General features: G+C 37.8%; 1 protein-coding gene across 3 annotated transcripts in view; it reads right to left on the minus strand.

Annotated features, from left to right (window-relative positions):
• Nucleotides 1-24,866, minus strand: part of HS2ST1 (heparan sulfate 2-O-sulfotransferase 1) — a 219,507-nt gene that overhangs the window by 50,139 nt on the left and 144,502 nt on the right. The window lies entirely within an intron of this gene.

Here is a 24,866-nt window from a genome sequence, read left to right on the forward strand (position 1 = left end):
ACAGCAAGCTGCCTGGCCACTGCATTCCAGATGCAGGAAACAGGAGCAGGCGGAGAGGGTAAGCAGGAGCCCCCAGGATATGAGTCCATTGAACTGAGGGAGGGGAGTGAAAAGAGAGAGACTGTGGAGCTCTGTCCTCTGCCCCGGGAACAGGACTCTGGGGCTCTGACCACATTCAGATCCTGATCACAGTCTAGGCCCCCCCGGAAGAGCAGCAGGCCCCCCCCACCTCGGCCCCATGGCAGAGGGGGGCGCATATGGTCATTCACAGACCAGGAGGGAGGACACTGAGACCATTGTGGGAGTGTCCCAAAAGCTCAGGAAGCACCCCCAAAACAGGCGCAGGCTGGGAAAAATGAGCAAGTAGAGAAAAAAGAGGAACACAATTGAGAAATATTTGCAAATGAGCCCAAAAAGGATCAAAATACTCAGTCTGAAGATGAGGAAGCACAAGCTCCTACATCTAAAGACTCCAAGAAAAACAGAAATTGGGCTCAGGCTATGACAGAGATTAAAAAAGACTTTGAAAATCAAATGAGGGAGTTAGAAGAAAAACTGGGAAAAGAAATGAGAGAGATGCAGGAAAAACATGAAAATGAAGTCAGCAGCCTAGTCAAGGAAATCCAAAAAAATGCTGAAGAAAATAGCATGCTAAAAACCAGCTTAGGTCAAATGGATAAAACAGTTCAAAAAGTTATGGAGGAGAAGAATGCTTTAAAAATCAGAATGGGCCAGATGGAAAAAGAGATAAGAAAACTCTCTGAGGAGAACAAATCCTTCAGACAAAGAATAGAATTCAGGGAGATTGATGAATTTGCTAGAAATCAGGAATCAATATTTCAAAACCAAGAAAATGTGAAATATCTCATTGAAAAAACAACTGATATGGAAAACAGACTGAGGAAAGATAATTTAAAAATTATTGGAATACCTGAAAGTCATGATCAGGAAAAGAACCTTGACATCATTTTCAAAGAATTACTACAGGAAAACTGCCCTGATATCCTAGAAGCAGAGGGCAAAATAGAAATGGAGAGAATCCACCAATCCCCGTGAGAAAGAGATCCCAAAAAAACAACCCCTAGGAATATTATAGCCAAGTTCCAGAACTCCCGAGTCAAAGAGAAAATATTACAAGCAGCCAGAAGGACACAGTTCAAACATCGTGGAGCTGCAGTCAGGATCACACAGGACTTAGCAGCAGCAACATTGGAAGCTCATAGGGCTTGGAATACAATATACCGGAAGGCAAAAGAGCATAGAATGCAACCGAGAATCAACTACCCAGCAAGGCTGAATGTCCTCTTCCAGGGAAAAAGATGGACTTATCAATGAACCAGGGGAATTTCAAATGTTCCTGTTGGAATGGCCAGAGCTTAACAGAAGGTTTGATCTTCAGATACAGGACTAGGGTGAAGCATAGAGATTGGAGGAGAAGGGGAAAATATGAGGGACTTAATGATGATGAACTGCATGTGGTCCTGTATAGAAAAGTGACACTGATAATACTCATATGAACCTTCTCAGTTAATAGAGCAGGTCGAGGGAGCTTTTATAGTTGAAGCACAGGAGAAAGCTGAATTCGAAGATAAAATATGGTGTAAAAATGGAGTCAATAGAAAAAAAGGGAAATGTAATGGGAGAAAGAAAAAGGAGAGGGGGAATAGGCCAAGATATTTCATATAATAAGATTTTTCTTTATTATAATGAGCTATTGCAATGATATGGAAGGGGGGAAGGCAAGGGGGAACAAGGGAATCTTCACCCTTATCAGAGGTGGCTAGGAGAGGAAACAGCATATATACTCAATGGGGTATAGGCATTTGGAGTAAGAAGGAGAGAGGGGGCGACAGGGGGAAGGGGGGATGTGAGTGTTGGAGGAGAGGATGGACCATGGCGGAAGAGTGGTCAGATATAACACATTTTTTTTTACTTATTGCAAGGGGCTGGGATTGGATGGCCTGTCCGGGACCATAGGGCCAGGTGGATTCTGGGCCTAAGGGGTGGTAGGGAGACTCAGGGCTTCTTGGCCCCAGGACCAGGGATCTGTCTGCCGCGCCACTCAGCGACCCTACAGTAGAGTCAGAGTGAAAGGAGAGAGAAAATATAGTACATGGTAGTGGAGAAATAAGAAAGGAGGGAGTTGTGATCAGCACTGGCAACGTTGGAAAAATATGGAAGGAACTTTTGTGATGGATTTATCATAAAGAATGTGATCCACCCACAACAGAGTTGTTGGTGTTGGAACAAAGACTCAAGCACATCTTTTACTATTATTATTTTTTGGGGGGAGTGCAGGGCAAACAGGGCTGGGTGGCCTGCCTGGAGCCACATAGCAGGGTGATCCTTGGGTGTCTGAGGCCAGATTTGGCCCCGGGTGCTCGTGGCTCCAGGGCTGGTGCTCTGTCCTTTGCTCCACCTGGCCATACCTACAATTATTACTATTATTTTTTTTAATTTTAATTTTTTTCTCTTCCCTTTATCGCTGAAGCAAGTCTATATTTATGGGGGGAGGGGGTATCTCATTCACTCTTAAACAGGAATATTTTACTAATGTAAAAATAACATTAATTGTACAAAATGAGAATAAATATTAAATTAAAAAAATGAAAGAAAAAAAAGATGATGAAGGACCAAAATATGTCTATAACACAAGATAAATCTGAAATCCTAATAGAAAGGCAAATTTGACTTCCCAAATTCAAGACTGGGTAGACTAAAAAAAAACCAAAAAAAAAACCTCATGATTTAAATATGATCTTGAAACGATAAACCTTGTCAAAAGAAAGAGTATTACTTAAAAGGTAGTTGGGAAAGTGGTGGTGATGATAAAGAAGAGGAGTATCATGTACTAAAAGAAAGGAATTGTGCTAAGTCTTTTTTTTTTTTTTGGTAATATCAATAAGACCAAGTAGAAAGAAGACATGAAGTTTGGGAACTGATCAGGTATGGTTAGAAGCATCTTACAGTACAGTATGGAAGACTTCAATTATCTAGCTATCTTTAAGAGTTCTCTATTTTTCCAAAGCAGGACAATACTATCTTCAATTGACTTAACAGTAATTTCATCCTTCAAAAATTTAGAGGTTCCAATCAAGGGAAATTTCTGTTCTGGAGTGGCAATGCACTATGTTTTTTTGTTTGTTTTTAGATTTTTTCAAGGCAATGGGGTTAAGTGGCTTGCCCAAGGCCAGACGGCTAGGTCATTAAGTGTCTGAGGCCGGATTTGAACCCAGGTACACCTGACTCCAAGGCCCGTGCTCTATTCACTGCACCACCTAGCCACCCCCGGCAATGCACTAAGAGTGTTTCATTGAAATTAGAGTCAGGAAGACCTGGGTTTGAATCTCCTCCATCCCACCAGATACTGACTAGCTGAGTGACTGTGGACAAGTCCCTCAACCTCTCTGCCTTACATTCTTCACTTGTAAAATGATGATGTTAGATCGATGACATTTAAAGTCTCTTCCAGTTCTTAGAATAAGAGCCATTGATCCTCACAGAAAAGAAAGAAGCAATTATCTGCTTCTGAAGGAAATCATGAGGGCTTTGAGAAGTAACCAAGTCATCTTAGAACATATGATAGAAGAGGAAAGTGTGGAGTAGAATGTTCCGGTTTCATCTAAAATTCCCTTTTCCTGTTTTGCTATATGTATGGAGATGCTAATTTTATTTAGTATTTGTTAAGTTAAAAAAAATCTTTCTAAGAAAGGAAAAAATGTGAGTCAGCAGTAGTATAATTGGTGAATTTGGAATAAGATGAATGGCCAGATTCAAAGAGTAACCAACCATTAATGGTCTGATAACTTAAGAGCACAACATAACACATTTAATGTTCAGAACGAACCTCTTGAAACCCAATCAAGTTATTTTGTAAGTGACAAAATTGAGGCCTGGTGAGGTTCCATAATGGAATCACAGCATATCATAGATTTAGAGCAGAAATGGACTCCAAAGACTACAGAACTTGACCCCCTCGTATTACCAGAAAGGAAACTGCAGCCCCAAGTGGTTAAGTGATTGATCAAGGTCACAACAAAAGGAGAGAGTAGCCGAGGGGGACTTCAAACTGAGCACTCTCTCTGTCCACTCCAGTGGAGTGTCCCAGTTTTCTGAGCTTAACACTGTATGGAGTAAGATTTTTATCAGTGATTTAACAAAAGACACGATGGGACCTTGCATGGCAAAGAGAGTCATTATGGTTCTTTACTAGTAACATCAATTGAGTAAAGCCTATACCATAGAGCTGTTGTAAGTGGTTGGGATGCTTCCCCATCTCAGCTGCATAAAGATAGGCCTCAATATTGACCTGAAAAATTCTGTCCCCCTCCCCTTTTTTGGTAGATTTTTTTTTATCAGAGGGGGAAAAATAAGAAAATAAGGAGGGTAAACATAAGGAAACTGTTCTGGTTAATCAAACAATAAATCTTATAGACATTAAAACAGGTGGAGCCTAGGGCACAATTTCCTTCTACCATAACTAAGAAGAGCAATTAAAGAGGTGTCAATAGTATTTCTACATGTTTAATGTTTGGGCCTTTTTCAATTTCCCCTAGCATTCTGAGAAGCTCCTATGGCTCCTGCTCACTTACCTAAAGTCCACAGCTTCAGAACCACTTCTGAAGACAGATGTGCAAATGCCAATTTAGCCTTCGAGGGAAAAGAGAATTGTTAAGTGAAATGCACCCAGAAAGTCCTCTTAGGCTCCCACAAGCCACTTCACATGGGCAAACAATTTCTCAAATTCAAAATTATTCTCTAACACAGAAGGGCAGCTAGCCAGCATGGAATGCAAGATAACTGCAATAAAGACCTATGAATTTTAAAAGCAAAAATAGACAAATGCGAATGGCAAAGAAGTTTTAGGGTTTGCCATTAACTGTCACTTTTTTTTGGGGGGGAGGAAACATGCAAAGGCACAGGGAGGGCAGGCAGGGATGTCTTCTGAAAGGTGGAGGGAGAAGCTACATCCATGAGATCCCAGATCCACTGGAAAGAACATGAGAACAAAGATGCCCAAGTTGATTGATTAAGATTTAACTGCTTTCAGTTTGTAAATGTGCCCTTCAGGTTCTAAGAGAAGGAATCATTCCATGATTCTAACTGTGGTTTTTAGATGTCAACAAACATTTACAAAGAGTCTACAATGAATCAGGCCTTGGAGATAAAGGGGGGGGGATAAAACAATTTCTTTGCCCAAAGAGTTTACTTTCTAAGAGGGGAAGATGATTCACACAAGAATAAGTATCCAACAAGGTAGGGAATAAAGAGGACAGAAGAGAGATCAATTAAACATGATTCAATGATCCCTGAGGGTGACAATGAAAAGAACCAAATGTGTTTCCAGGGTTGCCCAGAAAGTGTTTCTAGACTTGACTGAGTTGTTCCTTCAACCTCAGTCTTCTAATTCAAATTGCTAAATATCCTATATGTTTTGCCATTTGATGATGATGGGAACATGGTATTTTCCAACAGTCCTAATTCAATTAAATAAGTATTCTCAAATGCCTAAGTCTCTTGTCTCCCTAATAGAGCTGTAGGGTGTCTGACTGCAGATCACCTGTCTTCTTCACAATATCTAACTGAACAGAAAGGCTAGATGGTGCCATGGATATGGTGCTGAAGCTGGAGTCAGAAAAATCTGAGTTCACATCCACTAGCTGTGTGACCCTGGGCAAGTTCACTTCACCTCTACCTGCCTCTGTTTCCTCAATTGTAAAATATGAATGTTAACAGCATCTACCTCCTTAAGATGGTTGTAAGGTGAACTGTTTAGCAGTGAAGGGCAAGGAATGGGAATAAGCATATGCCCTTCATGGTTGGCAAGGATATTAGGGATCATCTCTGCTAAACAGTTCATTCCATGCATGAGGAAACAGATGTCCAGAGAGAGAGATGGTCAGACTAGTTTGCGGCAGAGAAGGGAATAAAATACAGGTCAGAATAAAAAAAAAGTTTTCTAGTTAAAATGATTACATTAATTCAACTATTTCTTAAATGTCTCTCATAACCACTGGGGAACAAGATACATATCTAAGTCTAGATGAAAGGGCTTGTGAAACCCATTCTCAACTTAATTTCCTAGGAATTATGCATCCACCAGCTATTGACTAAACCTCCCCAACTTCCACTTTGAACAGAAACAGTTATTGGTCCATGTGTTAAATAAACATTTTCCAATGGTACTGACATACAGCTCTTTAGCAGTAATTCATGAGATGGATTTCTGAAGACTAGCCCATTGACCTCACAAGGTTTAGATTTCAAATCTATAGTGATCTGTGAATGACTCTTCAAGATAAAACACTGGGGTATTATAACCATTTATCTATCTATGGCACTGGCGCCATAATGGTTCAGTTCTCCAAGTATATATTGAGTATGCCAATGAAGAGCAGACATATAATTAAAAAAAATATTTTCCCCTCAAACTCCTTACAGCATGAGATAGTTCTGATGTTCAGTTACTTCTTTTCTACTAAAGGGACAAAGCAATATCAGTGGCAGCTGACAGACAGGAGTCTCTCCTAGAACAAACTAGATGGGCGTGAAATTGCCTTTAAACGATTCATGTAACTCTCAATTGACAATTCAGAATCTAGTCTTGGCCATTTGTCTGAAATGAGGGATTGAAAAAAAAATTATGTGGGGTTTCATAAATGACTAAACCAATTTAGAATTCAGGGGACATATTACTAAAGGTCAACTGCAATTTAAATCTTTTTTATAATTGCTTCATCTGATTGTAAAACTGCACACATTAATATATAATTTCAAAATGATGATTTAAAAAATATGCATCCAATTCATGGAAAAAAATATTAAATAAATGACACAAAACAGGAAGTTTCCATCCTCTGTTTGTTGAAAATTTGTAGCAACCAATGTGGTTAAAAAAACACCACCACCTGGTTCACAAAATAATACATTTGCTAAAACTGATCACTGTCCTCTGATTTATTATACTTTTTAAGATAAAATCAATTTTTTAAAATTTTGTTTTATTGTGGAATTAAATAACTATATCAGTTAAAATTCTGTATAATTATTCAATCCTCATAGTGTCTTTGTTCACTGGTTTTACACATACATTAAATAATTATATAAACTATTATTATTATTATTGTTATATTATGAGGAACTTTAGAAATAACAACTTAGGGTAGTCAAGGTTCTTTTTATTAGAGACTGGATAAAAATTTTATTTCATTTCAACAAAGAAATCTAATGAATAATAGACTTTGATTGGTATAAGATCTTATTGCTACATTTGTAAACTGTTGACAGGTTTGATAAAGACTGACTTCTGTTACAGTAGAGGCCCCCATATCCTTGGGAAACACCAGGACCATTCCACTGGGATATCTGGGGGTGACCCAGAGGAAAGAGTGTTTGATCAGGATCACAGGACTTGGGTTACCCTCACTGAGCCTCTGTTTATTTTAATGAGGGATTTGGTGCAGATGAACTCAAAAATATACCTTCTGGTTCTAAATTTATGATCCTGTCATTTAGCTAACCAATTAGATACTTCATTGTAAAGAGAAAAATGACACACTTGATAATCCATTACTTTCTCTCAATGAAAACGCTTGAAAAATAATGATGGTGCTTTCAACATATACCTATATGTGGCTAGTATTTGTAGGTTCTAATTCCTTTTACTCAAGTTAGAATACATTTTTCTACTGGTTGCTTCAGAGTTTTGTGAATCTTTTGGAGATCAGCTTTATTGCTAACATGCTAATTATTAAAATTAGAGTGCAGGTAACTGATTCTTAAAAACTCCAAATTTGAAACCAACTTTTCTTCATGTTGAAGTCAAAAACTATAAGCAAAACATAGTTTCAGTTAATTCTAAATTATCTTTTTTTTAAAATGTATAGCTTATGAGTGCTATAGAGAAGAGCATACTAGGACTTATGTCCTGGAGAATATCTGGAAAAGTGTAAAGGTCCTTGAGGGAACAGGGGATGGTTCTGGTAAGCAATAGTTGGGTAGAAGGACAGGACTGGGTGCCTGGAACTTGGAATTGAAATATAGTTCAGCCTCTAGTGAGATGAACAACTCACTTAACCTTAGTTTCTTCATCTTTGAAGGAATCTTCTAAGTTCTTCAAGGCAACAAGGTGGCAGAGTAGATAGAGCACTGGGTCTAGAGTCATGAAAATTCATGTTCATGGCCTCAGACACTTGGTTGTTGTATGACTCTGGGCAACTCACTTCACCCAAACTGCCTCAATTTTCTCTTCAGGAAATGGAAATGGAAACCATTCCACTAACTCTGCCAAGAAAACCCCAAATAGTGTCATGAAGAGTCAGACAAGACTGGAAAATGACTGAAGAACAACAAATCAAGCTCTACAGATCCTACGCCATTGGTTTTCTATGTCTATTAAGTTTCTATTAATTCTGTGACAAGTCCCAGGTCTGACGGACATGCTTGTGATGTTATAGCTCTTCACTAAAGCTATTTTATGCTAAGAATTGATGATGCTTCATAAGAATATCAAGATTACAATGGCTCTTGAAAAGACCCTTGACAAAAGCAATCTTAACTATCAAAGGTATTTTGTTGAGACATGAAATTTCTATCTCTACACAATAAAGTAAAATAAATAGAAATATAAAGAAATAAGTCACTCAAAGTCAGAGGATAGTAAAAGGCATATTAGCTGTTCACTATAAAATGCAGATTCAGAAAAAAAATGATGCTAGATGGTAGAGTGGGAGGTATAAGCTATTTGGGAGCCTCAGATTCATGATGTGACTGCACTCCGCAGCTAGTGCCAATGCTTTCCATCTCACCCCAAATGGGGAGGGTTCATCATATTTTAATAATAATTGATAAAGGGTTGAAACACCACCATTATGAAAAATTCATTCCTTCTAAGGGCTAGCTTAAAATACAGAGGAAATTTTTGCATCCTGAATAACTGAATCTTTGAATTACTTGGTTTCCATAGAGGAATTTGCAAGCTATTCTATTTATAATGATGGTCATACATCTTTCTTAAAATGTATTACACTGCATAGATACCATCAAAATGAGGCACTGGTGTCTATATACAAGGCTATTTCTTATGACCTGTCACCTTGGAAATTTAAAGAAAAAAAAACACAACCAAAGGGAAGGTGACTGAAGAAAATTCTTCATATTTCTTTTTTCCACATCTGTGTGGAACATACTACATCACATCACAAAGTAACTCACTAAAGGAAGTGACAGAAGTATTCACAAAACCAGCTTGAAAAACATTGTGATATCTATTGTGTCATATTGTATCATAATGCAATTATTTGTTGACTGATAGATAGATAGATTATAATATGTCTATTTGGAAAAAAAGAAAGAAACCTGGCAATCTATATTTGTCCATTGCCAAAGGCCTGCTCCAAACTTTCTGTATTGTGAAGAGATCAGATAAGACCACTTTAAGATACCCACCTACCACCTGTTATAATTAGTAGTAGTCTAGACATCACTTTTTGTTGGGGGGGGGGGTCAATTCAGAGATCATATTCTTTTGAACAATTCTCTCAGCTATATTTGAAGAAACAAGAGAATAAAGAAAAACATGATCATTGGCTAAATCAAGCAAGGCATTACCCCTCACCCCTTAACAATTATTAGCTCATTACTTTAGTACATATGATAATTGGGTCGTAAGATCTTTCTGTGTAAAAATTTCTTTTTAAAAACCAACCCCATAGTCTGAAAATTTTCAGTCTAGGACTGGAGCCTCTGAACAAGAAATTGAACAGATGCACAGCACCTGATTCATTTTGCTGGGATGTAGGGGAAAGAAGACTTTTTCTCAAAGCCCATAGAAAGATGGTCCCATACTGTGAAAGATAAAACTCCCCTGTAAGACTAGAAAGCGAATGCATTAATTCTTCAAATCTTTTTTGTTTTCTATTCAGAGTTTTTAATTGCAAAGAAATTTTTCTTCAAAGCTCATCTAAAGATTTAATTTCCCAATAGTTTCTTCTGCATTTAGAAACTATGCAGTGTTTAGACAACACCTGTTATAAGTTTATTAATATTATGTAAGTGTTGTTCTTGTATTTATGTATAGTGTATGTACTGCAAATATAGTCAGAGCTTTTTTTCCCCTTTCACTGTAAAATGGTGATTTTGCCCTATGATTATATAAACGGAGACCCTTCTAATGAAATTCTGTCAGAGGATGATTATTCCAGTCTATTCTCAGAGATTTAAATGAACAAGTGTTATCATTTTTAATAGTGTCTCAGACATATTCTGTGCATGCATTGCTTTTCTGTATTCAACTTTCCTATGAATTGAGCCATGAACTGAAATAGAATTTAACCCTTTAAATGTTTGTATTTGTATAATTATCTGAATGAAGGCATGAAAATTAAAGCATTTTGTATGGAACAAAACAAAATTCTATGCAAAAGACAATTATTCTTATTGTTCTTCACTGTACAGTGGTTATAACCTAAAGAACCTAGGCATGTATGGAATTTTAATATCTCACTGCCTTCAATGACAGATGCAGGTTCATTACTGAGTCATTCAACCCAACAGTTCAATAAGCACTCATTAACTGCCCACTATGAGCAATACACTGGGCTGGGGCTAGGCACTAGCTTTAATGTCCATTGGAAGAATATTTATCTCAAGGAGTTAGATGAGGCTTTTTGGGATGGGGAACAGTAGAAAAGTATTAATTAGGTAGGGTAAAGGAAAAAGGCTTTCTACTGACTGTAACACCTGAACGACCTGAAGGAGACTAAGGATTTAAAGAGTGCAGGTGAGAAGGGAGGGCGGCCAGGAGCGTGTGAAGGCACAGAGATGAAGCACAAATACCAACACAAGCAAACAAGAGTGACAGTTCCTTTCTTCAAGCAATTTCCATTCTAAGAGGGGAAGAGAACTCATAGAAAGAACCTGAAAAAACAAATGTAGAGGCTTGGGAATGTAGATTGAAGAGGGGAAGAAGACATGGCTTGCCTAAGGAGCTCTGTCTTAAAAAAGAGGTTTTGAGAGGAACCATCTCACCAGAAGAAGCTGCAACGACCTTCCCAGATGAAGAGGGGAAGATAAGAAGGAGAGTTTGATTCAAACATGAGAAAAGGATTTAGATTTGAGATAGAATTAGCCAATAAGGGCGATTGAGAATGTGAAAAATCTAACTTTAATGAGTGAAAATGCTCAAAGGTTCCATTTTTATGGATTAGACTTCTGTACTCACTTTAACAAAAACAATGCCAAGTTGATTAAATTTAAACCCCCCTGAATTGGTTTGGTCTCCAAAAGGCAGCTAGGAAGGCAAGCATCAGTTCCATATAAGTATGGCTGCACCCTGATAACTTGAACCTTAATAAACTACTGGTTATTGAATGAATAGCTAAGTATTTGGGTTTCCCCAAATTCAGGAACCATGTAAGACTCTACATGGGATCTAAATCTATCTGTTCCCATTTTAACTTCCCTCCCTATCACCTGTACACTTAGGTGTAAAAACTTTTCCTACCTGTACCTACTTTATTAAAAGATGAGTAGTATTAATCAGCAAGCATTTATTAATTGTCTACTGGGTCACAACTACAAAAGTGAAGTCTCTGTCTTTAATAGGCTTACATTCCATTTGAAAAAATATAAATAACTTAATATACACATTAGCTTATGAGGCATTCACTATTAATTTTAATCATGGAAAGTAAAAACCCTAACATGAACCAAATCTATTTTTTTTTAGCTTTGTCTTACTGGTGAAATGTTTTGAAACAACTGCTATATTACCTGATAAGACAATGATTATAATCATACTACAGCAATCCAATATGCATGAATATCGTTTTTTATGTCTTTGAGAAATCTACAACATAAAAATACAAGTTATAATTCACTTACTATCAAACAGGTTATGCCTTTTGCTGATAAGCATTTTAAAATATGAAGTTCTTAAATAAGACTTTTAGGGTTTTATCAATCTCAACAGCCCTCCAGTGTCCTCTGAGATAGCCAATCTTTTTTTACTTGCTTGAAGAAGATTGAGCAAGTAGGCTAATAGCTAAATATAGTATGTCAGAGAATACAAAGCACAAGTAGGAATATTCATTCTTCTACTGAATGCGAATACTTAAAATTTTAAGCGTGAAAAAGATGAAAATATATCAGGTAAGATGTCATGAGACACAACCTGAGGGAAAAACAATTTAACCCAAACCTTGAAGGAGTTTATTATCTTGTACAAGGGATGAGATATGTAAAGTTAATAGATATTTGAATATATGCATAGATGGCAGCCTGGCATGAGAGATTCCTGAAGGCAGGCCGGATTCAAGGCAGGAGAACCAGAAGAAAGTGATCCCTGAGGTTTTCCTTCAGGAAGGAAAGAATTTCAGTATATTTTCACCCTCCTCCTACTGCTCTCTTCCCCTCTCTTCTCTAGAAGTCATTATGGTTCTGTTCCAAACCCACCCCCCTTCTGAACTTCCCTATTACTGGCAGTAGCATTCTCCCTGTCACTACTACTCACATCCTAAGTTTTTGATCCCCACTCTCTTCCTTGTATTCTTCATTTCCAAACTGTGGGCAAGGCTTGCCATTTAGACTGTCCTGTAAAGTCTGATGGAAGCTCCCTTTCCTTCTCTGACACTGTCACCACTTAGTACAGGTCTTCATCCCCTCACAACTGGACTTCTACAGTAGCCTTCTTGTGTCTCCTCACTTAAGTTCATTCACGACTCAGCTCTCAAACTGGTCATCCTAAAGTCCAGGTCTGGCCCGTCCCCTGGCCCAAATTCCCCCAACTCTAGTAGCTCCCTATCACCTCCAGGATCAAAGTCCTTTAAAAATCGGTCCCCTCCTATTTTCTGAATCTCCCTAAAACTTTCTCATTTCCACGTACTCTGTGTTCCAAGTAACACCAACTTCCTTCCTTTTTTTTCTTTTCTTTTTTTTTTTTTAAGGTTTTTGCAAGGCAAACGGGGTTAAGTGGCTTGCCCAAGGACACACATCTAGGTAATTATTAAGTGTCTGAGACTGGATTTGAACCCAGGTACTCCTGACTCCAACTCCGGTGCTTTAGCCACTATGCCACCTAGCCGCCCTCCTTTTTCTTAAAAGATGTTCTATCACCCCACTGGCTATCCCCCATGTCTAGAATTCTTTCCCTGCTCATCTTCCTCTCTGGCATCGTTCAAGTTGCAGCTAACACCCCACCTTCTATAAAAAGAGTTTTTCTAGTTCTCCCCCTCACCCCCCACTTAATGCTAGTGCCTTCCCATCATTGGTTATGTCAAATTTATCCTGTCTGTACTTTATTTGTATAGAATTGCTAATGCTGTTTCCTTCATTAGACTGTGAACTCCTTCAAAGTAGGGACAATTTTTACCTTTCTTTGTATCCTCAATGATTAGCTCAGTGTCTGGTCAATAGAAGAAGCTTAATAAACGTTTGACTCAAGCTTGTAGTATCAGTAGGATGGTCAAGTGATGGTAGGCAGTTGAAAATATAGGTAGGGGGAAAGTTGAAAGCAGAGATAAGAGTCTTGAAGATTATTCACTTCTAGGTGAAACCTGAAGTCATAAAAACAGATGAGGCTGTTGAAAGAGCTTGTGTCCAGAATGAAGAGATGACAGTCCCTGAACACTGGGCAACACTTAGTACATGGGAATAGAATGACTGAGTGTGACTACTGAGACTGCAACATTTATCAAAAAGATCATCAAATTCCCAAAGCTTATCTAATAATTCCATTGCTCCATGACTTAAATCTATTAAAATATTTTTCTTTAGCTCTTAGGAATTACTATCCTCCCTAAAATTCGTTTCCCTTTGCAATAAATGTGACCAATTGATTTCTTCCCATTTGTTGTTACTATAAGGACCTTTGGGGGCGGCTAGGTGGCATAGTGGATAGAGCCCCAGCCCTGGAGTCAGGAATACCTGAGTTCAAATCCGGCCTCAGACACTTAATAATTACCTAGCTGTGTGGCCTTGGGCAAGCCACTTAACCCCATTGCCTTGCAAAGAACAAAACCTAAAATATTTTTTTTAAAGTATCTTTGGACCACTTTCAGTTGGTTTCTGTGCTCTCTTTTCTACCAAAGACATTTATATTCTCCAGTTATCATTTTATACCTAAAGCCACAATGCCCTTTCTAAATTTGTTTTATATTTTGATATGCCTAGAGTCATCTGGATGATCCAAATTTGCTTCAAACTCAGCATATCAGGGGCGTCTAGGTGGTGCAGTGGATAAAGCACCTGCCCTAGAGTCAAGAGTACTTGGGTTCAAATCTGGTCTCAGACATTTAATAATTACCTAGCTGTGTGGCCTTGGGCAAGCCACTTAACTCCATTTGCCTTGCAAAAACCTAAAAAACAAACAAACAAAAAACATCAGCAAATCTAAAACTCCTAAAAGACACCTCTCCTAATTTCATGCTCCTTCTTTGACTGGCACTACCAGTAGTTTAGCAGGCTCTTACAAGATGTCCTATATTCAGGACAAGTCTGGTCTCCAACACATGCTACCTATTCCAATTGAGGAATGATTGAACAAATTATGGTATATGAATATGATAGTTACTATTGTTCTTTAAGAAATCATGAGTGGGCAGACTTCAGAAAAGTCTGGAAAGACTTGTATAAACTGATGCTGAGTGAAATGAGCAGAACCAGAAGAATACTGTTCAGACTAACTGCAATGCTGGGTGATGATCAGCTATGATGTACTTGGCCCCTCTAGGCAGTCCACTGATCATGGTCAGTTTTAAAAGACTTGATTGGAAAATGGCATCCACATTCAAAGAAATAACTATAGAATTGCGATGCAGACCAAAATGAACTATTTTATTTTTTAAAATTTGTTTTTATGGGTTTTTCTTTTTCTAAGACTTCTTTTTCCCCTTTAGCTCTGATTCTTCTTTTCCAATAGGACTAATATGAAAATATATTAAATATAATACATGATTATACATGTATAATCTATATTAGATCACTCACTGTCTTGGAGGGGGAAAGAAAGGAAGGAAGATAAAAAATGGAGAACTCAAAAGCTTAAAAGAACACTGAAAACTACCTTTGTATGTAATCGAAAAAATAAAATAACATACAAAAAAGATTAATTACATAATGAGGCCACTTTCACTCTTTACATAAAATAGGAATGAAGGGTAGCAACAAAAGGTCAGAGAACAATGGGGAGAAGTTTGGCATTTGAATAAATACAAACAGGGCTGAAAACTTCTACCTGTTTAAGAAACTTGGTGCTTTTTCTCCCTTCTCTCAAGGGAGAAATCAAAGAAAAACTTTCCCGACTCATAACCACCAGTAAAGGAAATTGTTCGGGGTGGGGGCTCTTGAGTCTCCAGTGAAATGTGGGTTCTATTAATAAATCATTACAACCAAATAGTAACCAAAAAAAAAAAAATAGGAAGGCTCCTTGAGGGCAGGGGTTGATTTTGTTTCTCTTTGCTTCCTTGATGTTTAGCAGAAAGTCAAATTAAGTTCTTGATAATGCTGACAAGTTAAATAAAGGAGACTAAAAGATCTCTGATAGGTTTTTTTAAGGAAAGCAAAAAACTGCATTCAAACTTTCTTGCCTGCCTGTAAGGATGGCTCCTCTTTCATTCTAGAAGAGGATCAAGGAAGGTGATATCATGATTTGCAAATGAATTGAAGTAAGAGGGAGCTGTGCAAAGTCACCAGTCTCACTTTCTCCTCCCAAGCCATCTGGGTTCAGAGGCAAGATATGGATCATAATGACTGTATAATTAATAGTGAAGACAGAGAAGGGTGCCTAAAGATTGTTGGGGGTGAAAAAAACCTCACCGACTCTCTGACTCATTTTAATTCACAGATTGCTCAAACAGTTTACAAGTTACTACAAAAAGTTCACAGGTTAGGTTTTTATGAAGAAGCAGCAAGAGAGTGAAATCCTTAAAGGACAGGCTGATTAGCAGAAGATGAAGTTAAGCATTTGAGAAGGAAAAAGGAAAGAAAAGCAGCTGAGATCAACACAGATCCAGCTACATGGAGGTGGGGCCATATTGGTAGTGATATACAGAGAAAGGAATGGTCAAATTAAAAAGGAAAAGGGGAAAAAAAGCGAAGATGAGAGAAGGGAGACACAGATCCCCTGGGAGAGCAGGGAACCCAGGACAGGAAGAAGAGAAGCTTAGATCAGTCCAGTCTATATGGAGCTGAGGCCATATTGGTCCAGAAGCATGGCTAGACCATGTGGGTCCAGCTGGGGGGGGTCTCCAAGGAGTGGCTAAGACAGTAAGACAGTACTCATTGTGCATGAGTGGCATTCTATGTACTATGTGCATCCAACATGGCTCAGGAAATAGCGATTGAAAATAGTCAATACAGGGGCGGCTAGGTGGTGCAGTGGATAAAGCACTGGCCCTGGAGTCAGGAGTACCTGGGTTCAAATCTGATCTCAGACACTTAATAATTACCTAGCTGTGTGGCCTTGGGCAAGTCACTTAACTCCATTTGCCTTGCAAAAACTAAAAAAAAAGTCAATACAGAATGGAGAACTTCTCCATCTTATAGAAGAGTTTAGGAAGACTGCAGCATTTTTCTCTGTGTTCTGCTTCAATAGTACCAAGGGCAGAGCAAGGCAGACAGGGAGAATTTAGGTGTGAGGGAAGCATGTGGGAAAAGAGGAGCACTGTGTAAAGAACCAGAAATGGGGGGGCCTTTATTATTTAATGCAGGCAGTATTTCTAGAATCATTTCTCACTCTGCAATTCATCATGTAGAAAGTCACATGATTCCTGTCATGGTCCTGCTACATATCCATACATACCTGCATACTAATTGTTACTACCTGAGTCATATCACACTACATATCTCTCAGTTCTTTGACCTATTCACTCTTTGCCCAATGACAATCAATGTGTTGATTCCGTGAGATCATAAACATTACAGAAATATAAGAAAATATATTTACAGGTGGGTTCATTTTATATATTTATAATAACATGATAATCATGAAAATAACTGCCAATTATATAGCTTTATGACTTGTTAAGGGCTTTATGTTCATCACTTTGTTTGATCCTCACTGATACCAAATGAAGTAGTCAGTAGTCAATTTACAAAGGAGGAAACAAGCCATTCAAAGGTGACACAGCTTGCCCCTGGCCACACAGATCCAAACCCAGTTGTCTCCAACCCTGTTGTTTTCTCTTCTGAATTCTGATCATATGAATTTTCTTTGAGTCAAACCTATAAATTAATATATGGTGGGAACTTCTATGGTAGAAACTCTTTCTCTGGATGGAGACTGACACCTCCATAATCAAGAGTCATAGGTTCATCACTGGTAACAATGATGAGATCAATAAACACCATTACAGTTTAATAATGGCTAATATCTATGTCATGCTTTAAGATTTATCTTAGGTCTTCACAAAAACCTGGAAGGTGAATGCTAGATGCACAGAGAGGTTAAGAGCCTTGCCTGAGGTCACACTGCTAGTAAATGTCAGAGGTGAGATTTGAACTCAGGTCTTCTTGACTGTGGGTCCAGTGCCCTATCCACTTTCCTAGCTATCAAGGAGCAATGCATTTCCATAGCAATATACACATATTCATTTAGGTACAGTCTATCATATTGTCTGGAACTTAATAAATGTTTGTGGATTAGCCAACTTCAAGGATCTACCAGTCATTCGTCCCAAGTGACCCTCTTTTAGAATGTTGGTGCAATGACAGCATGTCAAATCCAAGATGTAACTTGCACTTGAATCAAGCACACACAGGCAAGTGTGCAAAATAACTAAAAAGTGTGGCCATTTTATGACTGTGCCAAACAGAAAAAACAGACGTCTCTATAAGATGACTCCAATAAAAGAAACATACTCACCTATAACCAAATCAGCTGCATAGGCAATTTGCTTTCAAATTAATGTAGAAAATTAATATACATCTACAGATTATTTAATTAGGATAATCCTTTTATTTGATTCAAGATCATTCAAAACTTTAACTTGTCATCTCAAGAGTTTGGAACTACTCCTTAACTTTGAGCTATTATTAATCCTGAATGAGAAAACAACCTTCTATAGTGTGGTCTTCGTGAGATGATTTATAAACTCAAAATAATGATTAGAGGGCATAATTAAACATTTTGAAGATATTGCTCAAATCCGTATTTTTTCACTTCAGAGCTATCTCTGAGAGTGGACTGCTAACTAAATCAAATGAAATGAAGCTGTAGATCGTATTTTTCATACATTAAGTAGCATATCAGGAGGTGCTGATCTTTTCTGATACCTTTTTTTTCCATATTAACATATACTAAATGTGAGGTCAAGCTAATAGAACTATTGTGTGTGTGTGTGTGTGTGTGTGTGTGTGTGTGTGTGTGTGTGAAAAGTTGTCACAGTGTTCTGAAGTACAAGTGTACTTTAAGGACACTGGCAAAATTCAATTTCAAAAGCAGGAAAGAATAATCAATAAAGTTCATCCTCAACTTCATTTGAGGAACAACACTAGATTCAAGCTTCATGCATATTTGGAGCAGGCATACAAATCTCTTTGTTTGTCTTAGGAGGCAATGTATTTAAGAGATTTGTTCTGGGTCACAGTGCTACTAAATGTCTGAGGCTGGATTTGAACTCAGGTCCTCCTGACTCCATGCTGCTGCCTATCTCCTACACCACCTAGCTATAGGCACTAATTTTTTTTTTTAAGGATTTTGCAAGGCAATGGGGTTAAGTGGCTTGCCTAAGGCCACACAGCTAGGTAATTATGATTAAGCCTCTGAGGTCACATTTGAACCCAGGTCCTCCTGACTCCAGGGCCGGTACTCTATCCACTGCGCCACCTAGCCGCCCCTATAGGCACTAATCTTGAAAAAAAATCATGGAAAGAAATTATTTGACATAGCTACTTAATACAACATGCTCCTCAAACATACAATATTAAAATATGTTACCAATAATAGAAAATATAAGCTCTTCCCCCACTTGATACATTTATTGCTGTGATACTCCGTTATAGAGCTATAAAACACGAGCCCTCTTCCCCTTTGGGAAATTAATTTGCTATGGAAAAACATGACCTACTTGTTTTGGCATGCTTGATGGGCAACACTGAGAAACAGCTAAGAATTGGACAAACACCCAAGAGAAATGCATGGAAAGAAAAAGTCTTTTTTAGGTTCTGAAGACCTGAGCAATTGTGGTTTAAATGTCTTTGCTATGTCCTTTGGCATTCACAACTGACATCTGCCACTAGAGGAAAGAGTAGTTACTGATCGTGCATGTGTTGTAATTGTTTATGGAATAACTGAAATAAGAAACAAAGGAAAGGGCTCTAGAGGTTAGTCAGAATGAGTGGCACTAGATCTCTCCAGGTAAATTCTAAGAGAATGTTAACTGTTACAAATGAAAATAACAGAGCCGGTTGGCTCTACGGTTCTCTATCCCTGACTGATGGGAGGTTATATTGAAGCTTATATCACAACCACAAACAATTCTGCAATTCTTTTCTCTTCCTCATTGTAATGGTATGTGATAGGAAGGGACTGAAGGTGATTAAGGATTTGGAGCTGGTGTTGGTGGTGATTGAAGAAAAAAATAGTGCTAACAAAGGAAGGTTACCAAGTGCTGCTTCTTGCTCAATGCTATTACTCCCAGACTAGGACTCTCAATGTCCATATTTTTTATTGTCCAAGCATTATCATTTATGTAGTAATATATTTTGCTTTTCAACTAATGAAAATGGTAAGGATTTTGAGAATGGGAACCACTAGGAAATGGGATGTAAGAGAAGGAATTTCACTTTACATCAAATATGGTTAACCATAAACCTTCTGTTTCCTTTTCCTCATTTGTAAAAACAAGATTTTGGAATAGCTAATCTCTAAGATCCATTCTTCACAATTCCAGAATTTCATGATTTTACAATTGAAGGATCATATGGATTTTTAGACATATTCTCTGCCACATGTAACATCTACATAGTTTGGGGCGGCTAGGTGGCGCAGTGGATAAAGCACCGGCCCTGGAGTCAGGAGTACCTGGGTTCAAATCCGGTCTCAGACACTTAATAATTACCTAGCCGTGTGGCCTTGGGAAAGCCACTTAACCCCATTTGCCTTCCAAAAAAAAAATCTACAGTTTTCTTGACTTTATCTAACTTTCAAATAATTTGACTGAAATTCTTCAATTTTAATATTTAGCTTTAACAATTTTTCTGTGATGACAGAAAGGTTTTGCACTCATGTTGGCCAGTGATTTGGTCATCTATATGCCTGTTTCTTTTAATAAGATGGTTACTCAAATTAAGATGAGATGTATTGATGCTCATGATTTATCATCAAATATGCTAGTTTAGATAGTGCTGATGATTTGAGGCTGATCTTTTCATCATGTGTTTCACTTTTAAGTCAGAGATGCCAATGCTCCTTTATTGCCAAGTGGATTTATAATTTCTAATCCTTGATTTATGGGTCATACCATAATCCCAGTCAAGTCTGCTGGCTTCCATATGTGGAATAGTTTTGTAACATAGCAATCTGGTATTCACTAGTTTTAATTAAGGCATCAAAAATTGAGGTTCTGATTTTACACAGCATATTCATACTTAGAAAGTGGGTGGACAGAAACCTAAGACATCTTATACATTACTTACCTTTAAATATCATAACTACATATGGAGGTGATCTCTTCTGCTTTGATGCAATACTAGAGAATACCTCTGTCCTTTTAGACACCTCTGCAAATGCTGGAGTAGACATGTGATGGGGTTAAGAAGTGTCTAAAGAAGGTAAGCCCAGGTCTTTATCAAGAAATGTTCTCCAAAAAATGGAGAAACTGGTGAACATGAAGGAGAGCAAAGTCAAGTCTGGGTGTACTAACAAATTCTGGGTGAGAGAGGCTTGCCCCCAAGAGAGATGTTTCAGAATACAATCTTACAAACACATACAGTATGTGGGAATGGTGGAAAATATTTAAGTTTGTGTCTCAGCAGCATTGTTTGTTGAATGTCAATAAAGCTAATTGGCCCCTAACCCAAACTGGCAAGCATCACTTGCTCTCACATCTCATGGTGACATTTCTTATTTCTGGGGCAGAACTAAAGAGCATTAACTGAAAAAAGGAGGGCTCCCAGTCATTAGGATACAACCAAGCTACAGAATAAAAAGAACAAACAGGAGGCTACAACTTTTGCCATCAGAGAGAGGAATAAACATGCTAGGATTTCATTAAAGTGAAAAATAACAGAAGGGATGGAGCAGTGAAGGAAGCTGTTAAGTTATAACATCCCCTAGAACATGGCAGATGATTAAAAAAAATCTGAGAAATTAAGAAAGCAATCTGCAATGATCATGAAAGGGGAAAAAAGGTCAAGATTTCTATAACCAAGAAAATGTTAATATGTCATTTATCCAGGAAAGGAGTGAGGTACACAACCCAAGTGGACGTGCCAGACAACAGATATGTAATGGTGAAGCACCAGCATGTTTAAAGAATTTAACCTGTGATGGAGATCTTTCTAAAATTGGAGTGGGTCCAGATGGGAAACTAGTATCTCCTACTGGCTTGAGTGTTGCCTCAAGCTAAAAACAATGGGTTCAATCTATTTTATCTAATTTATCTACATACAGTCCCACTTCGATCTGAAATCAGTTGATTTGGGGATAATGACAGCCTCAGTGGTAGAAAACTGAAGGTATGAGGAAGGGCTGAATAACTGTCAGCCATATAAACAGAAAGAACCAGCTACTAGAGTACAATCTGTAGCCTCATTTGTTGACCATACCTAGTACAGCTGCTCCCCTAGAAGCTCACATATTATATCTTCTTATTGTAAAATGAATATATGGAACAAATATTTTCTTGATGATTCAGGTCTATAAACCACATTATATCACATAACACTAATATTTCCAATATCTAATGAGTTATATAGTGTTAATCTTCCCATTTTGCCTCTAAACCAGAGGTAATCGTATTTTGTGAAACACGGACTCCTGGATTCTTCTGGCACTAAGGTAAAATCAATCTATTCTTTCATAGATTAAGATTTTTAAATGCATAAAATGAAAGGCATAGGATTACAAAGAAAAACGATTATATTGAAATAATAATATAACTTTTTCCTATTAAATCCAAGTTAAGAATCTTTGATGAATTTTGATTTATTGTATTTCATAATTTTTCCTATCATCTCACTGTTATTTGTAGTTTTTAAAATTTTATTGTTTTTACACCACAATCATTTGGCTTCACTTTTTTGTTTCCAAGTTTATATGAAAATAGACTCCTTTGATTCATATGACCATTCCTTCTCAGTTTCCTTTGTTGAATCATCATTCATCTCCTGTTCCTGTGGACCCCAAGACTCCATCCTAGGCCCTCTTTTCTGTTCTCTATTGCATAGTTTCAGGCAGTACTTAATGTTTAAAATGGGATAATGCTTAGATTTCTGTTTCATTCATAACATCTTTGATTAGAACCACATCATGGCCAGTCACATGACTTTGATAAGCAATAAGTCATCAAGCACAATCCTTTCATTAAGGTGAAGGACCATTAGATCTTCTCATCTACCTTGCTGAGGCATCCTTTAAGCCAGGTGTCAAACTCAGCTGCATGTGATCTCAAAATTCAACTTCTGGTGTCAAGAGTGAGATTAAAATGTAACTGGAGAATGTTTAACAAAATAAACAAAAATGCAAAAAAACTCAGAGGATATTAATTTAGGGTTTTTAAAGCCAATATGCTGGGCCTACAGGGAATATGTCCACTTGAGTTGACCACAAACTACTGGTGTCCATCTCAAATAGATATGGGGCTATTCATTTTATATTCTGGATATCTGTAATGCTATCTATATTTTTATTTATTTTTCTAAATATTTTCCAATTACATTTTAACCTGGGAAGGGACCCACTCCAGAGTGTGTGTGTGTGTTTGACACTATGTTCTAGAGACTGCCTAGACTCTGCTCTAGACCTCCCCACTGCTTTACTCTTCAAACCACTTGCCCTTTTCATCCTCCTTTCTGCAATGCCATGAGGATCATTAGGACTTTCCCATAAGTTCTTCAGAGATTTTATTGTCACCTCCACTTAGAATTTGAGTCCTTCTATTGCATAATCTTTTCCAATTAGGATTTATTTGTATTCCCAGAGGTTAGCCTGATATTTAATACACAATAATTTTAATGGATGTCTGCTCATTCATTCATTCATCTATCAAAACCATTTTTTTTGCCACTCATGACTATTTTGGTATTTTGTCTTATATAGTCTTCAGCAGATATAGGTACACAAGATTTTATTTTGCTCTAAGAATGAGAACCACTACTTGTGGCCATTTACAATTAATCAATAGGGGCGGCTAGGTGGTGCAGTAGATAGAGCGCCGGCCCTGGAGTCAGGAGTCCCTGAGTTCAAATCCGGCCTCAGACACTTAATAATTACTTAGCTGTGTGGCCTTGGGCAAACCACTTAACCCCACCTTTGCCTTGCAAAAAAAAAAAACCTCCAAAAAGACCCAACTACAATTAATCAACATATAAATGCCAACACTCTATCCATCAAGAAAAATAGAGGACAATTCACTTGCTTGACACCTGACAGAGTACTATTTTTGACTTTGATACCTTATATTTATTGTGAAAATTATTTACATGAAAATGTTTGTGAGAAATCAGACCAAGTTTCTTGCTTGGATGTTGAAGTTGAAAATATTCCAAGTATTGCATAAAGTACTATTGCTCTTGACAAACTTATGTAGCCTATTTATTGGTAGTTAATTTTGCAAAACAAATTCAAGTGTTTTGGGTACCTGTAGTGAACCTGCCAGGGGCATCTCAGAATCTAAAACTAGGGCTGCTCTGAGAAACCATCTGTCAAAGATTTTTCGGCAACTCCCCATTTCCTGGCAGCCCAGATTCTTCATCATTCACTGCTTTTCTGGGTAGAACCAATGGGACCCTAGGATGGTAGCCAATCTAACTAACTTGATGTATTTCCAATATGCACTGGAGCCAATAAGATGAAGGCTGTCAAGAGCTAAAGGTTCATTTCAGCTTCCCTGTCTTTATAATCTGAAAACAGGTGCATTTTCCACTGTTTTTCAAACTGGGTTCTCACCTGGTGAAGGGAGTGAGCTTCTGTATGCTCCAAACACAGAGGGACAAATGAAGGCAGGCAAAGAGCTAGAGAGAGGGAAGGAGACTGTTTGTAGAAGGGCACTATACTCCCAGATGGTCAGAATAAAGCAGATGCTCATCCTCAGAATCCGTGGGAGTTATTCTAGCACAAAGCCAGTTTAAAAACTTTTAATTACAGCAATTTTCTGTCTGCCTAAGGCAGGTCTCTAGAGGCCTAGATATATCATTTAGAACTCCCCCCTCCCCCAATGTTAGAATCAAAATAAAAGACAGGGGCAAAGAAAACTCAGTCCTGGTAAAAACAGAAATCTAAAATAGGATTGATAACATTACACTAATGCACAGACTATGGACATTCCTAATTCTTTGGATGTTTACTCTAGAAGGAACTAGATTTTCTATAGCAGGGGTTCTTACATTTTCTGGCATAGGAGCCTGCTGGCAGTCTAGTGAAACCTACCCATCCTTTCTCAGAAAAGTTGTGCTATAATGCATAAAACAACCCCAGATTATAGAAAAATCAAATTATATTGAAAGACAATTAACAAAATATTTGCAAAAGAAAATTCATCAGAAATAATGACCTATGGTAATTCAGAAACATTTTTTTGAATGCTATGTACTTTTGTTTTATTTTTTTACAAGGCAATGGGGTTAAGTGACTTGCCCAAGGTCACCCAGCTAGGTAATTATTAAGTATCTGAGGACAAATCTGAACTCAGGTCTTCCTGACTCCAGGG

Source organism: Macrotis lagotis, chromosome 2 (assembly GCF_037893015.1).
Source record: "Macrotis lagotis isolate mMagLag1 chromosome 2, bilby.v1.9.chrom.fasta, whole genome shotgun sequence".
NCBI lineage: Eukaryota > Metazoa > Chordata > Mammalia > Peramelemorphia > Peramelidae > Macrotis > Macrotis lagotis.